General features: G+C 37.1%; 1 protein-coding gene across 4 annotated transcripts in view; it reads left to right on the top strand.

Moving 5' to 3' along the window:
- The window catches only part of LOC119562486 (acetylcholine receptor subunit alpha-like), a 670,242-nt gene that overhangs the window by 142,562 nt on the left and 510,159 nt on the right, over positions 1–17,521 (top strand). The window contains exon 1 of one of the 4 annotated variants that reach the window (XM_037875688.1): positions 12,003–12,131. The exons of the other annotated variants lie outside the window; for them this stretch is intronic. The gene's annotated coding sequence lies outside the window, so the exon portion shown is untranslated. Of the gene's footprint in view, positions 1–12,002; positions 12,132–17,521 lie in introns of those variants that run through there. 4 annotated transcript variants of the gene reach the window in all.

Raw genomic sequence — 17,521 nt, 5'->3', positions numbered from 1 at the left:
CAACATATCGTATGATGACATTTCTGAAGCAATTAGTTATTTTGATGATTCCCCAAGACTAGACTTTGATGGAATTTCTTCATTCTTCCTTAAGAATTGTATTGCCAGTCTCTACCTACCCCTGCAAATTATGTTCTCTTCTTCTTTGTCTCAAGGACGATTCCCAATTAGATGGAAAATTTCTAGAGTCATGCCGGTCCATAAAGGAGGAAGTAAATTTGATATTTCTAACTATAGGCCAATTGCTAAAATCAGCAACATAGCTAAATTGTTCGAAAGAATAACTTTCAAAAAATTATCTTTCTTAATAAGGTCTTACATCGAACCTAATCAACATGGCCCGGTCGATCTACGACGACCAACTTGGCTATTTTTACCAATCACTGTATACATACAATTAAAACAAGCTGACATGTACAACAATGTATCTCCTTGGTACAAACAAATGCTACAAATGCAATCCATCTGTCTCATACCCCGAAACACCAATAGGAAAACACAAATACTCATACACCGGCTACGTATAGGTCATACCAAACTCACTAATGCCCATTACATGGATAGAACACTTCCCAACGCATGCCGATTCTTCCACCACTCCCCAATAGACATCCAACAATGATATGTTCGACTGCCTTCCCTTATCCCAACCCAGATCAGAATCCTTACATTATTTTAGCCCCATCAATACCATCTCAAACCCAACTCCCGACAACGTCATGAAAATCATCTCATTCCTTGAAAAAGCCCAAATTAAGTTTAAAATTTAATTTTAAATAAAAATGTAATTAATTTCACACCTCAGACAAGCTAAAGGCCCTAGCTGCTAGAGCTCTTAATTTGTTAGCCTATAGTTTTTATATTTAAGCTAGCTTTACATAAATAAATAATTAACCTAATTATTAGGTTAATATTCTAAATTTTACTTTGTTAACTTTTTGATATCTTCCCCCATCTTATGTTTTAAAAACCTAGGAGTAAGCTGACTCCTACTTTCTATCCTGAATATCGTGTCTTATACCAGTTCTGGGTTGGGATCTTGTCTGTCTGCGTTGGCTGCTCTATTCTCTTTATCTTTGGTGGTCCACATTTTCTTGAAAGGCATTCATTTTTTTTAGGTATTCGTACTCATTATTAAATGATACGCTATTTAGAAAATTATGAGTTCTGCCCTTTAAGAGTTGGAGATGACATTGATTTTAATAAACTCCCTTCAATATCCCATTAGTCCCAGGAAGCGTTTTATTTGGTTTTTGGTCTTTGGTATAGAGAATTTCTATATTGCCTCATTCGTGTTAGGATTTGGCCTTACTCGTGGGGTACGTGTTTTTTATATTCAACCTATTTTCTTAAAAACTATGTTATGTTCAATTGCAGCTTAAAATGTGAGCTTCTTAAAAACTTTTTCAAGGTCGGTAATGATGTTGAAAACACCATAATATCGTCCATATATATAAGGAAACATTTTCCCAACATGCCCCAGAAGATGTTGTCGATTAACCTCTGAAAGGATGCGGGAGCGTTGTTTAGTCCGAAAGGCATTCGTACATACTAAAAATAATCACCTTCGCAAAGAAGGCCTCTTCTTACTTCAAGTTGATGGTATCCGCTTGCCAGATCCAAAGTGGAGAAGTACCTTGCTCTTCCCAAGCCATCTAATAAGTTATTAATTATTGGCAGGGGATATCTGTCCTATATTACTTTTTTTATAACTTTCTGTAATCTACTACCATTTTTCCCATTTTCTTTCGCCCGAGTTATCCTTTTTCTTAGGCACCAAACGGTTTATGGTGAGTGACTATGTCTAATAATATTCTGATCCAGTAACTTTTTTAACTGTTTTCATTTCCTGCCTTTCCTTAAACTGTATGCTCTGGCGTATATTGAAATATCATTCTTTGTTCTTATTTGACGCTCGACTCCATTTGTAAAAGACAAGTTGTCCAAGCTGGAAGGTTCATCCTTAGTCCATAAATATCCATTGGGCTGTTCGAAGCTAGCTGTGAAAAATGTGCATCACCTAAGGTGTTGTTTAGTTGTCCGCTGCCCTACGACCGATTTCTACCTCTATTTGCGCTGAAAGCTCTTTACCGACTTTGTTATTGATATCGATCGGCCCTTTTAAAGCTGACACAAATTCTTTTAATGCCATTTGCTCGTACCACTTGATCTTTTTCTTTGTCATTGCTATGACCTGTTCGCTGGACTTGGCTAGGCGAACAAGGGCTTTTCTCAATTTCTATTCCTTGATGTAAGCCAAATCCATGGATAGGTCTTGTCCCGATCTCTTATCCTTACATTGGGAAACCAATATCTTTTTTAAACCCTTGCAGTGGGTATTATGATTTCAGTCAGAAGTTTGCAACGCAGTAAAGGAGACGTTTCCGACCCCATAAAGTATATATATTCGTGATCAGCATCACTAGAAGAGTCGATCTAGCCATGTCCGTCTGTCCGTCCGTTTCTACGCAAACTTGTCTCTCAGCTTTAAAGCTATCTGGCTGAAACTTTACCATAAGTCTTCTTTCTTTTGCAGGTAGTATAGGAACCAGCCGGATCGGACAACTATATATTAGAGCTTCCATAGGAATAATCGGAAAAAAAATTTAAAAAAATTATTTCTTTGGTGTTTTTAACATATAAACTCCTACGCTTGGAAATAACATTTTTTAATTAGTTCTGAATTTCAGATTTAGTTTTATCAAGATCGGACGACTATATAATATAGCTGCCATAGGAACGATCGGAAGTCGTCATCTAGCTTCCTTTGCGTTCAGACGTGCCTAAAATTCTCGCTATGTTACATCCCCGCTGTCCCGAGTGCAATACCGATGCTACATTGGCCCAGCTTCGCACTTCGGATGCTGTTCGCTGTTGTTCTTTGTGCCGCCGCGATGATAAATTGAAAGCCCTGGAGCGTCTAAATCGGGGCCTCCATAATAAATTCTTGGAGGCGACCCCCCCTAAAGAGGATGCATTGTCTCAGAAATTAAATGTAAGTCCCAAACCTCGTCTACAGAGGCCTACCAACGTAGCTGCAGCTCCCCAGTCATACGCGGCTTCTGCTGCTACGTCTTCCGAGGTCGTTGACCCTTCTAATCATGCTCTGGATATTGAGAGAGGAAATTTCATACAAGTTCGAAATAAGAAGAGAAGAAACAACAACAGGCCCAATAAATATGTTGTTGGAGCGGCTCCTAATGCCGAAGATCTTCATGTTTTGCCGACCAAGAAATTTTTGCGTGTCGGAAAGTTTGCAACTGATACAGAGCCGAATGCTAAAGGTGGATGCTAGTTCTCTCACTTGTGTAAAACTTGTAAAAAATATGTTGACGTTACAACCTTAAAGTTTGTAAATTTCAAGCTTGGTATCCCCGATCACCTCTTCAAAAAAGATTTCTGGCCGAACTCAGTTAAGGTCAAAAGATTTATTCATAGAGAACGGGCCATTGTGGTATGGGATGGAATTTTATCTAATTTGCCGGAGCCTGGACAAACTTCAACATCAAGTCATCCATCAAAAACCCCTAGTGCTCGACTCCACTGGCGTCGTTACTTTTGCGGGACATTTTCTGCGAGCCTTTCCTCATTTGTCGGAGTCGTTTTCGCAACAACATCGGCATCTGCTTGCCTTTCTCACTGCGCTGTCATCATCTTCTGTCTCTCTCCTAACGCATCATCAACAACATCAGCTGGAGCTTTTGTTGTTCGCTTTGCGTGACATTCGCCGTCCGTCTGGCTCTAATATCGGAGCGCTCCTCGGAGTTGCGCTCACATAATTTTCCGTTGCTCTCCTGACGCTTCAACAACATCATCAGCCGGAGCTTTTGTTGTCCGCTTTGCGTGACATTCGCTGTCCGCTGGCTCTAATATCGGCGCGCTCCTCGGAGTTGCGCTCTTATCATCTTGCGCCGCTCTCCCGTTGCACCATCAACAACATCAGCTGGAGCTTTTGTTGTCCGCTTTGTAAGACATTCGCCTTTCGCCTGGCTCTAATATCGGCGCGCTCCTCGGAGTTGCGCTCTCAACATCTTGCGCCTCTCTCCCGAAGTACCTAGAACATCGGCTGGATTCATACTCTTCATTAGGTTGGAAAGCCCTCATTGAAAATATATCCTCTACATATTCGCCGCCGGAGTTAAACCAACATCGGATGCTGCTAGCTTCGGATTCTGATACTAATGATGATGAGTAGTCGGATGCACTCTTCACTGTGCTCTTCACCGCCTCTCTCTATTGATGCAATTTCTTCTGCGCTCTTTGGATGGCCGTCACAGAAAAGGCATGCGTCATTAAGAAAATCATTTCCATATTCCCAATTCGACTGCACTATTATTCCTTGGAATGACGATCTCAACCTGTCTATAAAAATACGTACGGATACGTTGCGCAAGGTTCTTATTAGTACTTACGAACACGCGAGGCCGACATCTAATTTGGATGTTGAGAATTCCTCTTCAGCAATATGCGCTGACGCAACCTGCTATGGGCTTGTCCGCAGTAAACTCAAACAGCCATCATTCAGGAAATAATGGCCTGAAAATATACTTTCAAAATATATGAGACTATGACATTATCATACTGGTTGAGACTTGGCTAAATTCTAACTTTAGTTCGAATGAATTTTTCGATCCTAAATTATTCTAAGTTTTCGTTAAGATAGAGACTTTGGCAGAATGCAGTACGAGAGAGGTGGTGGTGTCATCGTGGCTGTTAGCCGTAAATTCTGTTGCACTGTAATTCGACTCCATAATAATGACTCCCTACTGGACCAATTGGCGATGACGGTGTCTGGCTCATCCGGGAAGATATCGATTGTGGCTTTCTATGTTCCACCTGACAGTGATTCTGGGCTTTACCAGGCTCACTTAGACAACATCGCTAACATCTATGCCAGCTTGGAGGACTCTGATGGCATATGTGTGGCAGGAGACTTCAACCTCAGCTCTGTTTTCTGGATGTGGGACCCACAAGCGTCTGCAATGGTGCCTGGAAATGTGCATCATTCACATGAAATAATTGTCATTAATGACTGTTTTAGTATGGGCCTCACCCAAATGAATAATATTTTCAATGATTTGCATAAGCTTCTTGATTTAATCTTCATTAATTCTATTGTTCATTCTAACGTAACTCTGGCTGAATTTACGATTTTAAATTGTGTTGTACATCACAAACCCTTGTGCTTAAACATCGAATTTAACAGCTTTCTGCCATTCAACGATTCTAATCCTAGATATATATTTGATCCCTCTAGATTGAGTTCCCTAAGGGATTGCCTGTTATCCTTAAATTGGGGTGCCTTGCTATCGAACCCTTGAATTGAAACTAATTATAAAACCTATCTTCCAACGATTAGAAATACTCTTGACAGCATAGTCCGTTCCAAGGTATGTGGTTCCTACAGGCTTCCTTGGTATACTAAGGGACTGCAAAAATTCAAAAACCTTAGGAACAAACTTTAAATTCAATTTCAGAAATTTGCAACATATCGTATGATGACATTTCTGAAGCAATTAGTTATTTTGATGATTCCCCAAGACTAGACTTTGATGGAATTTCTTCATTCTTCCTTAAGAATTGTATTGCCAGTCTCTACCTACCCCTGCAAATTATGTTCTCTTCTTCTTTGTCTCAAGGACGATTCCCAATTAGATGGAAAATTTCTAGAGTCATGCCGGTCCATAAAGGAGGAAGTAAATTTGATATTTCTAACTATAGGCCAATTGCTAAAATCAGCAACATAGCTAAATTGTTCGAAAGAATAACTTTCAAAAAATTATCTTTCTTAATAAGGTCTTACATCGAACCTAATCAACATGGCCCGGTCGATCTACGACGACCAATTTGGCTATTTTTACCAATCACTGTATACATGCATTTGCGGATCATTTACAGATGGACACGATTTACACAGATTTTTCAAAAGCTTTTGATAAGGTTTGTCACTCTGCCCTTAAGGCGAAACTTTCCAAACTTGGCTTTCACTCCTCTTTTCTTAATTAGATAGCATCGTATTTTGATAACCGACGTTATCATGTTGAAGTAGGTGGTGCATTATCCCATCCTTATAAAGCGACATCTGGACTTCCTCAGGGAAGCTCTCTTGGCCCTTTACTTTTCATTATTTTTATAAATGACATTTGTGTCTGTATCCATTTTTCTAGCTTCCTTCTTTATGCTGATGACCTAAAGATCTATAGGACTGTCAATACCGTAAGTGATTCGATATTGCTTCAATCTGACCTAGATAGTATCGGTAGTTGGCGTTCCAAGAATAGTTTGCCTTTAAACCTTAACAAATGCCACATCGATCGTTATGCGAAACGTTCTGTAACCATTCCATCCACTTATCACATCAAAAACCACCCTCTCTCTGTTTTGAATGAAATAGTTGATCTGGGGGTATTATTTGATGACAAATTTCTGTTTAATGAGCACCTGAATTTTATATTACCAAAGGCTTATGCAATGTTCGGCTTTGTTAAGCGAAACACTTTATTATTCAAAGATCCGTATTCCAGATTGTCTGTGTAGTCTGCCTTTGTCCGTTCTAGGGTTTAATATGCTTCCTTTATTTGGAATCCCTCGGGAAGTGTCCAGATCAATAGGATTGAGAGGTTGCAGAAAAAGTTTTTGAAGTTTGCATTGCAATCCTTGCATTTTACTGAACCGGCTCCACCCTATGATAGTCAGTGTTCCCTGCTTCACACTTGTTCCTTGAAGGATCGCCGTGCAACTGCTGGCCTTCTCTTTCTGAATGATCTGCTAGTAGAAAATATTGATTGTCTTTGCCTGTTAGGATTCATCAATTTTAATGTTCCTGCCAGGAATCTCCGTACCATGGTTCCATTCCTGGACCGTGCTGTCAGGACTAATAATGCTCGCAAAGATATGCTAAGGCAAATGCTTAGGGAATATTTCTTAATTAATTTTCAATAATAGAATTAAGATAATCATATGTAGCCAGATAAGGATTTATCCATTGGCGATAAGTAAATAAATAAATCAAATAATATGAAACAAATCATAGCCTTCTACTATTTGGAATATCATCTTTTGTATTTTTGGGAATATCGGATTAAATTTAATAAAAAAATTAAAAAATTAATATCGGCCAGTACCGACTGGCATAAGGGATAATACTTCACAACTAGTATATCTTGAATAGTAAACAAAATCATTAAATCTATGTGAATTATCGCTCACATTCGCATACAGAATATATGTTGTCAAATTTAAAATAAGTAGAATCCGAGTAAACGAGTATATCACCTTTGGAATATAACATTTTTAATACAGCCTAAAGTCCCCAAAAAACCACAGACAATACGAAGAACTTGAGGACAACTTACAAAGGTAATATTAGTAAGTTTATAGAAGAATTAAACAGAAGATCTGCAAGCATGTTAAATAAGCTAGAATTAGACCTAGAGACAGTCGACGTAGTGAAGAAGGGCACTAGGAGAGTGTGCGAGGCGACTACTATATATACACGAAGAAATTAAAATCTACTGTAATCGTCCTATCGTTACGAGAAATGAATCGAAAGGTATCGCAAAAACAAAAAGGATTGCATACCAAGTCTTTAAAAAAAACCAATTGGTTTGGAAAAACTCACTAGTCTGGCGGGAAAACAGCTATTTATACCTAAATTTGAACTACTTGTGAACTACTTAAGCTACAGGCTTAGATACATCTGGTAAGAAAGGTATTTCGAAATACTATGTACGCCTTTCTAACATTATTTGTCTAAATACCATCGTTTAAAAATTATGGGCAGATTTCCTAAGTTTTTTTTTGATTTCTCAAATAGGGCTCAAACGATTTTGGCTTAATCCTCAAAGTTTTCAGCCCTAAAGATTCCTCAACCTTTGACATACGACACGTTGTTGTAAACAGTCCCTTTTTAAAGTTATTAACCAACAAAAATAGATACATTTAGCAGTTCAGAACATTTCCTGAGCATTCATAATTTTTTGTGCGTATCACATTCTATTTTAATGTCCTGGAAATTTTAGATGATGTTAAACAATTTAATAAACTAAACTTTAGGTCGACAACTTTTGGAAAACTTATCAGTTTGGCGAGGAAATAGCTATAAATAGCTACATTTTGAACAACCGTAATTTGCGAAGAACTAAAGCTGCAGGCTTGTGCCATATGTGTTTACGAGGTATTTCGAAATACTTTGTACGCCTTTCTATCATGATAGTAGTATGAAAACGCGGATTTTGTCACAACTAGTATAGTAATGGCCTTCGCCTCCTCATTAGCATATGCGTGTTCTGGCCTGTTAGCATAATTCAAAAAATTAATTAATTGTAATGGTCCTTAAGAGTATACTTAATTGCCCTCATCGCCCCCACATCCCCATGTGACAATATTGATCATGTATCCTTCCCCTCATTATGGGCAATTAATAGTCACGTAAGAAAGGTTCACGTGATAAAGGGTCTCACAGCCAAAGTATCGGAAGGTTGTTAGCTTAGAGGAACATATCCGATCGTTGGGGAATAATGTTTCCTAGTAAATTGTCTAAGATTCTCTGTTACTTCCACAAATGGGTCATAAGCATTTCATAAAACGGGTTCACACAAGAGCAACCGGAACATGCGCACCTGTCCAATTCAGCATACATTTCAAATCCATTGATAAGGAATGAAATCAGGACTTTGTAGAATCTCTCAAGTAGCCGTCCTACATTAATCAAGATAATATTTACCATTCTCCGTATCTATAGTTTTAATTACTATTAAAGTCAGAAGCATATTTTGTAGATTGTTATAATATTTTCTAATTTTTTTTATTATAGTGAACATGATTCATTACAAATAACTCTAGTGGTTAACTCTTACCAACTTCCCTCCTACGCTGCAACCGCAGATTTCCGCATTTCTACCATAAAAGATGTAAAATAAATATCATAGGAAACTATACGAACATACCAAAGACATCCATAAAACACACAAATTCATATTTACGGACGGATCAAAAATGAACTCCACTATATCATATGCAATCACAACAGATACTTATATTGTTAAATATGGTATCCTACCCCCATACTCATCAGTACTCTCCGCAGAAATAATAGCCATCCTAGTATCGATCAAGTCAGAAGCACAAGGGGAAAGTTCATGATCGGCTCTGACTCTCTCTCAGCAATTGACTCTATAAGAAACACAAACAACAACAATTTTTACTCTAACAAAATCAGATCACTTCTTACAAAAGTAGCCCCAAAAATTAAAATATTGTGGATCCCTGGTCATGTAGGCATAACAGGCAACGAGCTAGCCGACCAAACCGCAAAATCGACAAGCAATATGCCCTTACTTACACCCCAAACAACAATTTAACAGACATAAACAGACACTTACAACTAGAATTACTAACAAGAAATAAACTAAACATAGAACACTGCAATCAATGGTATAAAAACATTAACAAAGACAATTCAAACATCGACAATTATTGCAGATTCTTCCAACCCCAATCGAGCAGACTCGATCAAATTAAAATAACACGCCTTAGACTAGGCCACCTTCACCCTGCCCCTTTTGCCAAGGCGACAATACCATACCCACCCTGTTAAATTCATGCCCATCACTCCACCCTACAAAACAATCTATCTTCAAAAACACAAACCCAATAAATCTCCTCAATGAACTCAATCCAGATAATTTTGAAAAAATCTTTATTTTCTTAAAAGCTTCAAACCTATACCACAAAATTTAAAAAAATACCCTAAATGTACATAAATAAAAAATTACCAACTAAGTAGCCAAAATGCAACGAACAATATGTAATCAAACTAATAGACTTAATATCATTAACCTTAAAAGCCGAAGGCCTTGTTGCCAGCGCTTTACCAACTAAGTTAGTCTAGTTTTGTAAACTTCTCTATCTTTTATAATAAATAAATAAATATCACTGGGTTTTGTTTCTCAGATGTTGGAATTTTTTCAAAAAATCCATTATTACATCCATTTTACAAAAAAAACCTAATCAGGCTTAATAAGTCAAGGATAAGTATTAGTATTTAATGAGTTAGGCATCCTTGCCTAAGATAGCAGCGCATTTTGAATAAGTTTAATAGGCTCTTTAATAACAATATTCATCTCGTTTTCCTGATTTATGATGGGGGTTGAGCTCCTTGGACTTTGCTAACTAGCTGTAATTAACTGTTATGATTTGTTACATGATGGTTGCTATATGTTTAGCAGCGGTTTACTAGCTGGGTACTAGTTGTTATTAGCTACCACTAGCCGTTTACTAGATGTTTATTAGTTGCCTTATAGTTGTCATGAGCTGGTTACTATCTGTTTAGTAGATGTTTACTAGTTCCTTACTAGTTGTTATTAGCTGGTTACTAATTACTATTAGATATCTAATAGTAATTTACTGTTACAAGCTTTATACGATGGTTCATATCTGTTACTATAACTTGTTGCTTATTATTATTATTAGCTGGTTAGCTGTTATTAACTTCTACGAGCTGTTATAATCTTTTGTTAAGAATGATCTAAAATTCTTTTCCTCTAAACGACTTTCGATGTGAGTAAAAACTTACACTCTGATTTTCAATGTGTTTGCTGTGTTCGTGAGAAAGATCGCACAGCCAAAACATATGAAGATTGATATCTAAGAGGAACATGTCCGATTATGTTGAGGAAAGATAAATCCTGGGATTGTAAAACTAATTAAAAAATCAAAAGAGTCCCAATAGTTGTTCACGAGATGTCTTAAAGCTGTTTAGAAGCTGTTTTGATAAACAACTTCGATTCATGTTGACAGATTTTAAGATCACATAATAAATTCACCCACTTTAACTAGTGTATTGTAAAAAAAAACATTTCCTTTTTGCTTATTCTTTCATCTTATATAGGTATCGATTGTTTCTAGGATCCTAAGATAAATTTATCCTTAACTTCGATAGCTAGCCTTACATCGCAAAACTATAATTATTAGCTACAATAAAACGACTAGAAAGAAACAAAAATATGAATGTCAAAAAACGATTTGAAACTACCTATAATTGGGAAAGTAATTGAAATCGCTCCGGCGAAATACAGTAAAAACAAAAACCCTGTCATTATACCAAACCTAAATAATCTATTACTTCCTTTTTCAAACAACGTCTGCGAGTTTTACTTATAAATATATTACCCATAATTTAAGTCTCATTAAACAAGCCACTTATTGCTAGCCATACCACAATCGCAAAGCCTATAACACACAAGGTGAATGTGTAAATAATTGCTAAAATGCCTCGACGCAGTCGCAAAGGTTAAGGTAATGGAAAAATGTCATAATATTAATAACAGCTAGTAACCAGATAATAACAACTAATAAACAACTATTAGACATTTACAACAGATTGTAGCCAGCTAATAAGAACTAGTAGACAGATAGTAACCAGCTAAAGACAACTTGTAAGCAACATCTAATAAACGGCTATTAGCTGGTCAATAACTAGTAAGCCGCTGCTAAACATGTAGTAACCATCTTATAACAAATCATAACAGCAGCTCAACCCCCATTATGAATCAGGAAAACCAGATGAGTATTGTTATTATTGTTATTATTAAATTTATTCAAAAGGCGCTGCTATCTTAGACAAGGATGCCTAACTCATTAAATACTAACACCTATCCTTGACTTATTAAGCCTGATTAGGTTTTTTTTTGTAAAATGGATGTGAACAAGGATGTTTTGAAAATATTTCCACAACTGGGAAGCAATAACTAGTAATATTTATTTTACATATTTTATGGTAGAAATTCGAAAATCTGCGGTTGCAGAGTAGAATAATAATCGCTATATTATTTTATTTCTTAGAGAGGTTGGTAAGATACAACCAATAGAGTTATATGTAATGAATCATGTTCACTATAATAAAATAAATTATAAAATATTATAACAATCTACTTAATATGCTTCTGACTTTAATGGTAATTAAAACTACAGGTACGGAGAATGGATAATATTTTGCTGATTAAGGTATGTCGGCTACTTGAGAGATTCTACACAGTCCTGATCTCATCCCTTATCAATGGTTTTAAAATGTATACTCTTATCAGTGCTCCAGCGCCTTGGATCCTGGGAATGTGACTTTTAACGTTCAGGTAATGATTGGTCACGGTAAGTCGGTTTTTATGAGAGTTCACCATAATGGAGCCAGAAAATAGTTGTATACAAATATATTTTTAATTATATATAAAAAACATGGTCATGAAAAAAATGAAAAGCATTAAAACAAGCTACAAAATGTGCTTCTGACTTTTTAATTGTAATTAAAAGTACCGGTACGGAGTGTGAACAAATATATATATTTATTCACCAAAATGTATATATATTTAATTATTTATTTATTGTACTCTGTTGCCAAAAGTTTAAAACTTAAGGTACAGGGAGGAATCGGCCATAGTTGCTAAGACTTTCGGCCGGACTAAATTGTATTTACAGGTTTACTTAATAACTAGAATTTTACCTATGGGTGGGAAGAGAAGGAGATTAACAATTTAAATGAGTTGAAGTAGGCTAGCTGATTTGAGAAAGTTAAGAATTTGCTGGATATTTTCATATGAAGGGTTAATTAAGAGATCAGATAGTTATACCCGTTACTCGTAGAGTAAAAGGGTATACTAGATTCGTCGGAAAGTATGTAACAGGCAGAAGGAAGCGTTTCCGACCCCATAAAGTATATATATTCTTGATCAGGATCACTAGCCGAGTCGATCTAGCCATGTCCGTCTGTCCGTCTGTCCGTCTGTCCGTCTGTGCGTCTGTCCGTATGAACGCTGAGATCTTGGAAACTATAAGAGCTACAATACTGGGATTAGGCATGCAGATTTCTGAGATTCCTGCGCAGCGCAAGTTTGTTTCAAAAGAGTGCCACGCCCACTCTAACGCCCACAAACCGCCCAAAACTATGGCTCCTACAGTTTTGATGCTAAAACAAAAATTTTAACTGAAATGTATTGTTCTCATCAATACCTACCGACTGACCTAAAAAAAGTTTGCCACGCCAACTTTAACGCCCACAAACCGCCCACAAACTTCAAAAAATCGTAAATATGAACGCGGATATCTCGGAAAATATCAAAGATAGAGAAACGAGATTTCAGATTTAGATTCCGTAGGCTTGAGCGCAGCGCAAGCTTATTACGCGAATATGCCACGCCCACTCCAACGCCCACAAACCGCCCAAGTCTGTGGCGCCCACAATTTTCATGGTAGATAAAAAATTTAAACTGAAATGTATTAATCTCGTCAATACCTATCGATTGATTTAAAAAAAAGTTTGCCACGCCCACTCTAACGCCCACAAACCGCCCAAGCCTGTGGCGCCCACAATTTTCGTGCTAGATAAAAAAATTTTAACTTAAATGTATTGGTCTCGTCAATACCTATCGATTGATTTAAAAAAAACTTTGCCACGCCCACTCTAATGCCCACAACGCTTAAATCTGTCTACCGCCGGTAGGTGGCGCATTTGCTGCTTGCATATCTCCATTTTCCTTTGGTCCCTTTAGCTGAGTAACGGGTATCTGATAGTCGAGGTACTCGACTATAGCGTTCTTCCTTGTTTTATATTTGAGTTACTAGGTCTATGTGTTTGAAATGCGGTGCAGTCGTTGAGGATATGTGAGATCGATATGGCGTCTGTGGTGCAGAATCGGCATTGGCTGTTTATTGGCTGGGAGAATCGGTATTCGTGTGTCAGTTCTGTGTGTCCTAGCCGAAGCCTAATGATCTTGGTAATTTCTTTCCTTGGCAAGCTGCAAAGTTGTGTGTTTTTGGCGTAGTTGTTGATGCTTATCATCTCTGGGTTAATGGCTTGGTACCAAGGGGATGCTTTCTGTTGTAGGTTTGTATTTTTTTGAAGTATATTCGTTTTGAGGAGTTTGTTAATGTCCGTGCGGTTTAGATTTGGGATGGAAATTAGGGGTGATCTTGTTGCATCTTTCGCTGCTGTGTCGGCGCATTCGTTACCTTTGATCCCAATGTGACTAGGGACCCATAGTAACATGATTTTTGGGGCGAGTTTTATGATTAAGTCCCGGATCGATGTAGTGTAAAATGACACGTTGTTACAATTAAGGACAGCTTCCAAGGTTGACAGTGAATCGGAACAAATGCAGGTTTTACCTCTTTTCTTCTCGGCTATTTTAACAGCTTCCAGAATCGCGATTGCCTCTGCTGTGTATACTGAGGAGTAAGTTGGTAGGACAGCTTGCTTGATAATTTCCTCTTCTGTGGTAACTGCTAGACCTATTATTTCTTTATTTTTGGACCCATCGGTATATAAGAAGGAAAATTTCTTCTTTATAAGGTTGTGTTTGATGTCCAAGAACTGTTTCAGGTAAATATCTTTGTTGGTAGTTCATTTTTTGGCACTGCTTAGTTGGATATCTATTAAGCTTGTGTCCATAAGCCAGGGTGGTTTTATTGATTTGGGCTTGTAAGGAGCTTGGGTTGGGATATCGAGGTGTTGACAGCTATTAATGCATTGGTTGATATTTAAATATATATAATGGAAAATGATCACAACAATAAAATAAATGAAAAAATTATAATAGGCTACAAAATATGCTTTAGACTTTTTAATTGTAATTAAAGCAAGGACGAACGCGGTCGAGTAACTCGACTATCAGGTACCCGTTACTCAGCTAATGGGACCAAAGGGAAATGGAGATATGCAAGCAGCAAGGCGAGATTGAAATGCGTCACCTACCCTCGATCTCAATATATGGTTATGTGGGCGGAGACAGATTTAAGCGTTATGGACGTTCGAGTGGGCGTGGCAAACTTTTTTTTTGGGTCAATCGATAGGTATATACGAGACTATACATTTCAGATAACATTTTTTTCAAGCGTGAAAATTGTGGGCACCACAGGTTTCGACGGCTTATGGGCGTTAAAGTGGGCGTGTTATATTCGCGTAGCAAACTTGCGCTGCGTACAAGGCTACGGAGTCTTAGTCAGAAGTCCCAATTCTCTATATTGAATAGCTTGAGAGATATCCGCGTTCATATTTACGATTTTTTGAAGTTTGTAGGCGGCTTGTGGGCGTATAAGTAAGCATAGCCAATTTTGGTCAATCGATAGCTGTTGATAAGAACAATACATTTCAGTTAGAAGTTTTATTCTAGCATTAAAACTGTAGGAGCCACAGTTTTATGCGGTTTGTGGGCGTTAGAGTGGGTGGGCACCTTGCTGAATCAAACTTGCGCTACGCAAGAAGCTCAGGAATCTGCATGCCAAGTCCCAATAGCCTAGCTCTTATAGTTTCCGAGATCTCAGCATTCATACGGACAGACGAACAGACGCACAGACGGGCATGGCTTGTGATCCTGATTCTTTATGGGGTCGGAGACGCTTCCTTCTAGTATACCCATTTACTCTACGAGTAACGGGTATAACTACAGGTTCGGAGATCTCATGATCAACAGAATACATGATCAATATTTTCACATGGTGATGTGAGGGCGATATAGGCAATTAAGTATACTCTTAATGGACATGTTCGTGAGATTTTTGTGACTTCAAAGCCCATTGAAATCAGTACATTTTTTGGATTATGTCAATTGAGCCAGAGCCCGCATATGCTAATATGGGTGCGGTAGCCATTTATATGCTAATTTTACCAAATCAAAAAAAAAATTAAAAATCTGAATAAATAAAATGTTGACCATAATTTTTAAGCGGTGTGTTTAAGACAAATCGTGAGTAGTATGATAACGCGGCTTTCATACTACTCACAATTTGTCTTAATACCACCGCTTAAAAATTATGGTCAACATTTTATTTATTCAGATTTTTAGTTTTTTTTTTGATTTCTCAAAAACGGCTACAACGATTTTGAGCTCATCCTAAAAGTTTATAGCCCTGTAGATTTGTCAACGTTTGACATACGACACGTTGTTGTAAAGAGTCACCTTTTAAAGTTATTAATCAACAAGAATGGCCACATTCACCAGTTCAGAACATCTAACTCTGCACTAAGGTCCAGATGCCGTTTTATTTGGCATAAAGTCGAAAAATTGAGTTACATGGTTCAAACACATTTTATTGTAATGGCATTAATAATTTGTGAAAAAAAAATTGGGCCAGTGCGACCACGCCCACGCTTGCCGCCCCTGCAAACTGATTGATAGTAGAACCGTTCAAGCATGTAGATACATTTGGGAAGAAATTTATGAATGTAACTATTAAAATTACTGATTTTTTAGTCAATTTCCTTTATTGTCTTGGATTCCACAGCGTTTTTAAGAATTTTGGTGTATATCCAATCCGATACACATTGAATTTTTCGATTGTTGCTGCGCCATATTTCGATAAGTTCGCTGTGAGTAAACTCACATGGGGACGAACGGGGATGAGTTCTTGGTTTGCGGCTAAAGACAACACTCACAAGTACAGTCTGGACCAATTAGTTGCTTTCAGCATGGAACAGCTTATTAGTTATATTCCACGAAACACGAATCACGCATGTTAGTTTTCTAAGAAAATACACATAAATTGGACATTACACAGCACTAAATACCTAGAACTATACATAAAATAACAATATACATTAAATAGTGCATACCTTGAAGATTGCTTTCCATAATTTAGTTGAATTTTCTGGACCAATTTAACGCGTGTGGCACAACATAAAGCAACCAAATATTTTGGCGCAAAATTTCTGTTCGGAAATCAGCTCAAAAAGCATTGTTGGCGCTTTTAAAGCTTTTCATTAAATTTTTTAAAATCTATGATGCATTTACTTTAAGATTCAAATAAGAAAACAACGATATATTAACATCGAAAAATCGACTTTCTGGCAAAAAAAACTACATCTGGACCATAGTGCACTGCATGAGAATTCAACTTTTTTTGTCGTATCCATCTTTATAATTTTAGATGATGTTAAGCAGCTTAATAAAAGAATCTTTAGTTCTACCACTTTTGGAAAAATTCGATAGTTTGGCGGGAAAACAGCTATAAATAGCTGCATTTTGTACACCCGTAATTTGTGAATTTCTAAAGCTACTTGCTTGTGCTATATGTCGTTAGAAAGGTACTTCGAAATACTTTGATCGCCTTTATAAGATGATTTGTCTAAATACCAACGTTTTAAAATTATGGGCAAACTTTTTTTTTTAATTTTTTGCTTTTCAAAACCATTTTGGTTATAACTTTAAAATATATAACCCTTGAGAATTCTCAACTTTGGACAAAATTGAATTTTGTATGTGCGTATCCAAAGGCTATCATTTAGAAACTTGAATTCTACGGTTTTTGGGAAGGTATATGTTAAGACTAATGTTTAAAACAAAAACTTGTGCATATTGAATTGCAGCGTTCCGAATGTAAAAAAGTGTAGAAAGTGTATTTATGTAGTAGATCGTATAATACATTTTCGTCACAAAAGTTGATATCAGAAATTTTGTTTGTTGAAGGTGTGATCGTCACTAGGTTTTTACCTCGTTAAGAGGTGTTTTTGTTTGATTCAAAGGCAGTTAAAAAT

Source organism: Drosophila subpulchrella, unplaced genomic scaffold, assembly GCF_014743375.2.
Source record: "Drosophila subpulchrella strain 33 F10 #4 breed RU33 unplaced genomic scaffold, RU_Dsub_v1.1 Primary Assembly Seq52, whole genome shotgun sequence".
In the NCBI taxonomy this organism is placed as follows: Eukaryota; Metazoa; Arthropoda; class Insecta; order Diptera; family Drosophilidae; genus Drosophila; species Drosophila subpulchrella.
This window is presented reverse-complemented; position numbering and strand designations above follow the sequence as displayed.